This window comes from Otolemur garnettii, unplaced genomic scaffold (genome assembly GCF_000181295.1).
Source record: "Otolemur garnettii isolate 467f Iridium unplaced genomic scaffold, OtoGar3 scaffold00116, whole genome shotgun sequence".
Classification (NCBI taxonomy): domain Eukaryota; kingdom Metazoa; phylum Chordata; class Mammalia; order Primates; family Galagidae; genus Otolemur; species Otolemur garnettii.
In genome coordinates, this window is record NW_003852511.1 from 3,857,979 (window position 1) to 3,868,764 (window position 10,786).

Genomic DNA, 10,786 nt, shown 5'->3' on the forward strand with positions numbered 1-10,786 from the left:
TATTTTACTAGTAATGGTGGTCAGAATTACCGTGCTGGCTTTGGCCATCAACCCTAGATGCAAACAGTCTGAAAGCCAAAAGAGGAGGAAGAAGAGGATAATGAAGATGACGCTAACAAAAATGTTCTTATGTCTTTTCTTTTTTATGATTGAATCATATTTTATTATGTATATGCACAATATTTCCTTTTTTTATTAAATCATAGCAGTGTACATTAATACTATCATGGGGTACAGTGTACTGTTTCTGTCTACAATTTGAAATACTTTCACCCAACTGGTTAACATGGCCTTCATGTCATTTTCTTAGTTATTGTGTTAAGACATTTATATTCTACATTTAGAGAGATTCACATGTCCCCTTATAGGATGAACCATAGGCGTGAACCCACCAATCACCCTAAATGTTCTTATTTCTAAGATTCTGGGAAGCTTTGAGTAAGATGAAAACAGAAACACCAAGACCTCCAATCGTCTAAATTTTTTTTTTTAAATAAACATTAAAAAAGGAGAAGAAAGAAACACCAAGAACAATTAGTCACTAAATGCAAAAGGAAGTTCGGTCCCTAACAGGATATAATGAGCTCAAGTTCCTTCCCACGTCCCTCGGCTTGGTTTGAGTAATTCCTGAGTTTCTAATTCTTACCAAAGATGTTTCTGGGTAGCTGGCACAGTTGGCTGGAGAATCCTTTGCTGGGGTACTGAAGGGCCCGGGGAGAGGGCGGCTGGCAGCAGTTTCTCCCCATGGTAGCTCTTGAGAAGAGTCCGCTTCACTCCACTGCAGAGCATTCCGGCATAAAGCCGCTACGCTGATGCCTGGAGAGGCCAGAGCTGGGGCAGAGGTTGAGGGCACCACCCTCACAGCTGCCACTGCCGTCTCCCAGGCCTCAGGCCCCTCTGAGCCTCCAGCACTTGATACTACCCCTCAGTGAGCCGGGACCCTTCAGATCCACCAAGCAAAAGGGGCCACAGCATGAGCCTGGGGCAGAGGCTGGAGCAGGAACAGGTGTGGGGTGGTGTCACCCATTCAAAGCCCATTGCTAGGGATGGGACACACAAAAGAATTGACCTGTCTGCGGGACACAGACTCTTTCTAAGTGGAATCCTTTCATCAAACCAAAGCTTGATGGAAAACCCAGAGACAAAGAGGGCAATGCAGAGCTGAATAAGGGAAGCAGGTCCTGAGCTCCACTTTCTCGCCTTTCTCCTCCTCCCAAACTGCTGAATGACCTCGGGCAAGCTAATTGCCCTTCTGAGCCTTCGTTTGTTTCATCCGTAAAAGCAAAAAGACTACTTGGGCGGCCCATTTTGAGGACACACAGAAGGCGTCAAGCCTGATGCACAGGTGCTTTTCAAGTGGTTGGTGAAGATGAAGAAGAAAATAAACATTATTCCCTAAAAGGGACCCAAGTCCCAGATGAACCCCCAAGTTTTTATTTCAATAAACACTAGTGGAGACTCCAAAGGTATCAGGAAGCTGGGGCTGAGCCTGCCCATTCTGCCTCAGACCAATGCCTGAAGCAGAGCCGAATGTGATCGTTGTCTTCCACTGGGTCTGTGCAGCCCACTTGTGGATTCCATTTTTCATGCCATCTCCAAGGGAATAGATGAGCAGCACATCTCCACTTTGTTCCACGTGTTCTAAGACTAAAAGCAGCTGCAGGCTTCATTCTGGTGGGTTCTGAAGGATGGTCACAGCTAAGGGCCTATGGCTATAGGTGGCCAATGTCCCCTGCATTGATTTTTTCGGCAGCTGCAGATTTTGTAGCCGGCAACAACGTTGCTTCCCCCTGCACTTAGGCCTTGGGCATTTCCTTTCTGGGGTTTGAATGACTCTAATACCAGACAAGCTCATCACAGATTTTCTCCCAGTCACTGTTTGTGTTCTCACACTTTTTAAATTTGGGCGCAAAATGAGGTTACATCTCTCAAATTCCATCTTCCTGACGGACTCCTGATTCTTAAGAGGTCCTACTTGGGACTACCTCCTCCTTATTGCTGAAATACTCATTTTGAACACTTACCTGGGTGACATTTGTATTCCTTAAATTAAATTTCTTTAAAACCAGCTACCGACAATGACAGTTAGATAGTGTAGCATGATATACAACTGACATTGTATAACAATAGCATTCTATACATACATAACAGCTAAGTAAAGGACCATCGTGAGGAAAGTGGTGTATCTTCCAGAGTTTTTTTTTACAATGGCCACACAATAAAATACCTTCAAATAATCATAAGATACATGCAAAATGCCAAAGAGAAAAATCTTTTAAAATGCAAAGAAAAAGTAGAACAAATGGAAATGCCTACTACCTTCTAAAACAGGAAGATTCCTTTCCATGTCAATTCCCTTTAAAGTAATTTATAAATTTGATATGATCTCAATGCAAATGTAAACCTTATAAAAACTAGATAAAGCTGACTCTAAATTCGTATGAAAAATTAGCCAAGGGGCTTGGCTACTAACCATAGCACGGTGGTTACTGCGCCAGCCACATGCACCAAGGGTGGCAGGTTGAAACCCGGCCCAGGCCAGCTAAACAAAGACAACTGCAACAACAAAGAAATAGCCAGGCATTGTGGCAGGTGCCTCTAGTCCCAGCCACTCGGGAGGCTGAAGCAAGAGAATCACTTAAGCCCAAGAGTTGGAGGTTGCTGTGAGCTGTGACGCCATGGCATTCTACAACCAAGGGCAACATAGTAAGACTCTGTCTCCAAGAAAAAAACAAAATGAAACAAGGAAGAGTTGCCAGGAAAAGAATAGAAAAAGGAAAGGAAAGGCAAGAACAGTGAAAAAAAGAATGGAAGGAAGGAAGGGAGGGAGGGAAGGAATAAGAAGAAATTGCTATATCCCATATCAAAACATATTATAAAGTCTCAAACTAAAAACAATATAGTACTGACTAATAAGTGAATACCCCAAATGATGGAATAAGTAGAAAATGCAGAAATGGCTCCAACTGTAATCAGAAATTCAGTAAAATATAAGTGACATGTCTAATTACTGGAGGAACAGGATCCTTAGATGATACCAGGACAACTGAAGAAGAGTCAAGTTCAATCCACACCTCATATTCTACCCTATCACCAACTCCAGGTGGATCAAGGACATAAACATTAAAAAAAAATGAAACCGTAGACATATTAGAAGAAAACGTGTGCAAACTCCTTTAGAATTGGCATGTAGAAGGCCTTTCTTTTCTATCTAGAATCCATACAAAATTGATTACTGTGTTTTTCCATTTTTTTTAAAATTCAAGGGTAAATTTTTGCTATATTAGCATATCACATTGTGGTGAAGTCAGGGCCTTCAGTGCACCCTCCACTGGTGCACATTGTACTCGCCAGCCAACCTGCCCTCATCCACCCCTTCCGACCCGCACAGCTCTCCGAGTGATTACTATGGTATACGCCACCTAAGTTTTTGAAAAACTTACACACAAAACAGAAGCACCATCAAAAAGACAAACAATACTGTGGTGGGACTTACATCACAGAAAACTAATTTCCCGTAACATATAAAGAGCTCCTACACATCGTTAAGGAAAAAGACCAAAGCCGACAAGACAATTTTTGTTTAGATGGGCAAAGGAGATGAAGATGAAGCCCATAGAAAAAGAAATGCAAATAAATGGCTCTTGAAAGAATAGAATGGTGTTCAATTTCACTTTAATCAGAGAAATGCAAATAATTAAAACTCAATGAAAGGCCTCCATGGCAAGGCTATGCAGAAAGGGGGTTTCTCGTTCACCCCTAGTGGCCGTGCCTAGTGTACAACCCCATTAAACATATTTGGAAAGACTTATCCAAATTTTAAACACACCCTTGACTCAATAATCCCACTTGCCAGAATGTAGCTCACTAAGATGCCTGCACATAGAGGAAGTGCCCTGAGTACCACTGTTTGTAGGAGCAAACAAATGTCCATAAACAGAAAACTACTTAGATAAATTTATGATGTGGCCATAAATATGATACTATAAAGCTATAAAAATGAATGAGGGCATTCTTTATGTGCTGATTGGAAAGATGTCCAAGATACACAGTTAAGTTGAAAGAGCAAAGTCTAAACCAGTTTACACAGAATGCTATCTTTCGTCAGCCTTGACAAGTGGGTATTCGTTACAGTTTTAATTTGCATTTTCCTGAACATAAATAAGATTGCGCATTCTATCATTCCTTCAAGAGCCAGTGCATTTTCTTCTTTGTGAAAGGAGGAAAGAAGAAATGACATCATACACACTTGCTTGTGTTTGGTAAAGACCCCAAGAAACTAAGATCAGCAGAGATTTGGGTTGGGCGTGATGGACGCCGGGTAGAAGGAATGCTGTTCATAGTGGTGATGTAGAGACACAAAAAACGGATTCTCTGTTCAAAGTTCAAAAAAATAGCAGTAGGATAAACCAAGTCTTTCCTTACCAATTCCTCAGGCTCCTGAGAAACCTGTCATTTTCACATTTGCCAGCTATTTCTCCTAGATCCAAATCTGACTGTCAGAATAGGGCAGCATCAGGGATGAATGCGTAGCCAGGGATGCCCACAGACCCATAAAAACCTCCCCACATGGGTGGACTCTCCCGTCCATTTGTAAAAGTTGAGGTCAATGGAGGGGCAGCTATTTTTTTTTTTCAATGAGAGGAATCTAATGCCTGCTTCACAATGGAATTGGCCACTAAGTCAAGGCATCTGGGCAAACCCACTTCAACAACAGACCGTGAGTTCCTGCAACAAGCTGAGGGAAGGGAAGGCTTCCAAACCCAGAATTTTCCTTCTCCACTTCCCTGACACAGCTGGGCCCACCCTGATCTCCCTATTGTGTTTCAAGCTTTTCCTGGATTACAAATAGGCAACTGGTCTACTATGTAACTCCCTTATGTTCATTCCTCCAGCAAGCAGGCTTCCCCCTCAGGCTCTAAACATTTGCCCAGCCTCAGGGACCCCTGGCCGCAGCCTTGCCCTTCTGTAATCTGCAGACGAGCAGGAGACGGACGAGGTGCTGCAAGATGAGTCGGGCACATCGGCCACACACGGGAAGAAAAAAGCAAACTGGAGTCTCCAAAGCCGACGGTCCCCGCGGGCCTGAGCACTTGCAGCTTCTCCCTTTGATTCCTTTGATTTTGTGAGCTCAGAGCACAACATGCTGGAAGTTAGCAGAGCAGCTGCCCCAGGAAAGAATGCACTGGTTCCACTGTTGTGGACTTCAAGGGAAAGCACTGAGCAGCATGGGGCGCCAGCGGGGGAAGAGACTCCAACCCTCCACAAAACGTCCAGTTCCCACCAGCCTGAGCTCTCGCCAAGTGAACTAGCTGAGTTGGTTTGGGGAAGCTCCAGTTCCTGGGCTTTTGTCATGAACCGGGGAGAATGCATTTGCTGTGACTGACAGAGGCAACAGATATAATCCCCAGTCCAGCCTCTGCTGCAGGGGCCAAGTGAGCATCAGCCTGCACGGGGCTTGAGGCAGTGACACTAACCCCTGGGGTGGGCTTTGGGACACTGCAGGCTGGAGGCTGGACTTGGCTCTGCTCCCTGGGCATCATGTAGAGCCCCCGCCCTCTGTCCCTACTCCCTTATTCTAGAGAAAATCCAAAATCCCTCCATGTCCAGAATCACAGTACTGGTTTCTGCAAGGCAATTTTTTTTTTAAAACATGATTAAAGACCACAGAAGAAAAGAGGCCTCAGCTCTGGCTCACAAGTTCAGTGACCAAAAAAGCCATCCTGAGCCCCCACCCCCAGTGCTGGTGATTCATATGCTTGTTAGGAGGGTGAAGGTGCTGTAGGGATGTTTCTCCAGCTCTCCACAGAACTGCTGAAGGGGCAAGGGACTCCTGTCAGCCAAGGCAAATATGCTATTGCCACCAGGAGCAGCCAGACCACACACAGAGAGGTCTTGGGCATGCCAGCCAAGGAGATGGCCTTCCTCCACCCAGTCCATTCAACATTCCACAGTGGGGAAGTCACAGAATTACCACCTCTACAGGACTTCTCAGAGTGTGGCCCAGAAATGTACCTCTTCAAGAAAAATCACATCATCTTCCCAACCCCTCAGACTCCCAACTTGTAGAATAGGCAGATCATCTCCTCCCTGACCACCATGATGACCCATGGCATCCTTCTTCAGGCAGAGGTGATATGTGTCTCCTTGTAAGTTCATCCCATCGATCCTTACCTTGGACCCAGAGAGGACCAGTCATATCCCTGTGGCACAAGAAGCCCCCACCAGAGACTTGCAGACACAGGATGTGCCTGTGCACCTCCCCCTCCAGAGTAGCCATCCTAAGCTCCTCCACTCAATCCTGCCTGTCAGGAGTTCAAGGCCAAGGCCCCCTCAACCTCCACATTCATCCCTAATCTCCCACTCTAATTTTCTGATGTTCCTGTGAAAGTGCAAAACCTCCACTAAGCAAGGAAATAAATAATTGTATCATAATTGTCAGGGACTTCAACACCCTACCCTCAGAGCGAGACAGATCATCAAAGCAGAAAATAACTAAGGAAACACTGGATTTAAATGGGACCCTAGAATGAATGAACCTAACAGATACTGACAGAACATTCTACCCCCAAACTACTGAATATACATTTTTCTCATCAGCACACGGTACACTCTCCAAGATTAATCATATCTTAGGCCACAAAATACGCCTCAACAAATTTTAAAAGATTGAAATCATACCATGTATCTTCTCAGACCATAGTGGATTAAAATCAATTCTAAGAGTAACACCCAATTCTACACAAAGTCATGGAAATTAACCTGCTACTGAATAATTATTGGATCAATTCTGGGAGGCCAAGGCTGTTGGATTGCCTAAGCTCACAGTTTTGAGACCAACCTGAGCCAGAGATAGACCTGTTAAAAATAGCTGGGTGTTGCGGCAGGTACCTGTAGTCCCAGCTACTTGGGAGGTTGAGGCAAGAGAATTGCTTGAGCCCAAGAGTTTGAGGTTGCTGAGAGCTATGATGCCACAGCACTCTACCAAGGGGAACAAAGTGAGACTCTGTCTCCAGAAAAAAACAAAAGCAAGAAAGAAAGAATAAAATTAAAAGGAAAATCAAAAGATTCATTGAACTGAATAACAAATGGGACACAAGCTATCAAAATCTGTGACTCAGCAAAAGCATTCTTAAGGGGAAAATAGACTTAAATTCCCACCTCAAGAGTTGGAAAGATCAGAAATTAACAACCTAATATCACACCTCAAGGGACTAGAAAAGGAAGAGCAAACCAAACCCAAAGCTAGCAAAAGAAAATGATAACAGAGCTCAGAGCAGAACTAAATGAAATGTAAAACAAAAAAGGAATACAGTCAGTGAAACAAAAAGTTGGTTCTTTGAAAAGATAAAGAAGATTGATGGACCTCCTGCTAGAATAACTGGAAATAGAAGGAAAAGAACCCAAATAAGCTCAGAAATGAAAAAGGAGACATGACAACTGATAACACAGAAATACAAAACCTCGTCCATGAACACAATGAAAATGTCTATGCACAGAAACCAGAAAACATAGAGGAAATGGACACGTTCCTAGCAACGCACAACCTTCCAAGACTCATTCAGGGAGAAGCAGAACCCTTGAACAGACCAATAAGGAGCAGTGAGATCAACGCAGTAATGGAAAGTCTTCCAACCACAAAAACAAAAAGTCCCCGAACCAGATTCTACTAGTCCTTCAAAGAAGAGCTGGTACCCATACCGCAGAAATTAGTCCATAACACTGAGAAGGAGGGAATTCATTTTGTAAAGCCCGTATCACCTTGATACCAAAGCCAGGTAATGATATTAAAAAAAAAAAACCTACAGACCAATACCCCTTATATATATAGACGCAAAAATCCTCAATAATATACTAGCAAACTGAATTCAATAGTACATCAGAAAAGAATCTACCACGACCCAGTAGGCTTCATTCCAGGAATGCAAGGGTGGTTCAACACACGTAAATCAATAAATACAATTCACCACATAAACAGAAGAAAAAACAAAGACCATACAATCATCTCAATAGATGCAGAAAAAACATTCAACAAAACCCAGAACCCATTCATGATAAAAACTCTCAACAAACTAGGCCCAGAAGGAATATATCTCAAAATTGTAAAAGCCACCTATGACAAACACACAGTCAACATCAACTGAAGGAGGAAAAATGGATTCCCACTAAGAGGGAAGAGGATTTCCACTAAGACCTGGAACAAGACAAGGGTGCCCACCATCTCCACCTTGGTTCAACAGAGTGCTGGAGGTCCTAGCCAGAGCAATCAGCAGTCTCTTCTCCACCCTGGCAAGAGAAAGAAATAATAGGTAACCAAATCAAGAAAGAAGTGGTCAAACTATTCCTTTTCACTGATGATGTGATCTTTTATCTAAAAAACCTCAAAAATGGCTCGGCGCCTGTGGCTCAAGCGGCTAAGGCACCAGCCACATACACCTAAGGTGGCGGGTTTGAATCCAGCCTGGACCCGCCAAACAACAATGATGGCTGCAACCAAAAAAAAAAAAAAAATAGTGGGGCATTGTGGCGGGTGCCTGTGGTCCCAGCAACTTGGGAGGCGGAGGCAGGAGACTTGCTTCAGCCTAGGAGTTGGAGGTTGCTGTGAGCTGTGACACAGCACTCTACCCAGGGTGACAGCTTAAGGCTCTGTCTAAAAAAAAAAAAAAAAAAAAAAAAACCTTCCACCAAGAGACTCTAGAATTAATAACAGAAAAAAAAAAATTCAGCAGTCTCAAGATATAAAATCAATGAACAAAAATCAATAGCACTTCTATATACCAGGAACAGTCAAGCTGAGAGTCAAATCAAAGACTCAGTACCTACCATTCACAATAGCTACAAAGAAAACAAAGTACATAGGAAAATACTTAACTAAGGAGGTGAAAGATCCCCAGAGGAGAGCCAGAAAACACTGAGGAAAGAATCGCGGATGACATAAACGGGGAAACACGTCCACGCTATGGCTCTGTAGAATCAACGTTGTGAAAATTTCCACACTACCTAAAGCAATGTACAGATTCAATACAATCCCCATCAAAATACCAATGGCATATTTCACAGATCTAGAAAAATAATTCTACACTTCCTTTGGAAACAGTAAAGAGTTCAAATAGCCAAAGCAATCCTGAGCAAAAAGAACAAAGCTGGGGGCATCACATACCAAATTTCAAACCATACTGAAGTCCATAGGAACCAAAACAGTGTGTTATTGCTACAAAAATAGGGACACAGATCAATGTAACAGAGCAGAGAACCCGGATATAAAACTATACACCTACAGCCAATTGATAACTGACAATGCACACTTGAGAATAGAAACCATATTCAATGAATGTGCTGGGGGAATGGATAGCCACATGCAGAAGAATTAAACAGGACCCCTACCTCTCTCCACACACAAAAATTAAATCAAGAGGTATAAAAGACTTAGAGGTAAATCATGAAACCATAAGAATTCTAGAAGAAAATGTAGCAAAAAACTCTTCTAGACATCAGTCCAGGCCAAGAATTTATGGCTAAGACCCCACTGAAAATTGTAGCAGCAAGAGAAATAAATAAATGGGACTTGATTAAATTAAAAAGCTTCTGCACAGCTAATGAAATAATCAACAGAGCAAACACACAACCTACAAAATGAGAGAAAATATATGTAAGCTATGCATTCTAGCTAAGATCTAGGTATTAATAAGTGGTTAGTATCTAGAATCTACAAAGAATTCAAACAAATCAGCAAGAGCAAAACTACTCAAACAAGTCAGCAGGAAAAAAAATACTAACAACCCTGTTAAAAAGTGGGCAAAAGACAGGAACAGAAGTTCTTTTTTAAAAGACAGGCAAATGGCCAATCAACATATACAAAGATACTCAACATCACTGATCAGCCACAATAATGTACCCTCGTTACTCCTGTTAGAATGACACTAAAAGTCCAAAAACAATAGTCGCTGGCAGGGATGCAAAGAAAAAAGAATGCTTGTGTACTGTTGGCAGGACTGCAAATTAGTACAACCTCTATGGAAAACAGCATGGAAATTTCTCAAGAACTAAAAAGTAGACCTACCATTTGATCCAGCAATCCCACTACTGGGTATCTACCCAAAGGAAAAGAAGCCTTTCTATTAAAAAGAACACCTGCACTTGAATGTTTATTGCAGCACAATTCACAATCGCAAGATGTGGAATCAACCCAATTGCCCATCCATTCGTGAATGGATCAACAAAATGTGATACATGCATGCCATGGAATACTACTCGGCCATCAAAAAGATGAAATAATGCCTTTTGTTGCAATTTGGAGGGAACAGGAGACAGTTGTCCTAAGTGAAATATCTCAAGAAAGGACAAACAAGCACCATATGTTCTCTCTACTAAACTGGAACTAACTGATGGGCTCACATGTGCACAGAGGGTAGTAAAAGTCGCTGGAAATCAGTGGAGAGGGAGGAGGAAGGAGGCAAAAACACACCTAACAGGACCAATGAACTCTATTCGGGTGATGGGCACATTTTAGACCTGACTCTAGCCCTGTATCAAAAATACGTATATTCACTTAACATTTTAAAATTTTAGAAGTGTGAGTTCCAGAACACAGTGGAGGATGCAAGGCCAAGTCCCCCTCAGTCATTCATTGTTCAACCAGTTCAGCACCTGCTGCATGCCAGGCCCACTGTCTTCTGCGAATAGTCTTTCTAGCTTGTGAGGCTCTGCTGATTCTGATGGACAAAATGCACCAGCCCCATCTTCTCTGGTTTGAAATCCTAGAGATCATGGTCCCTCCTGGCTGTGA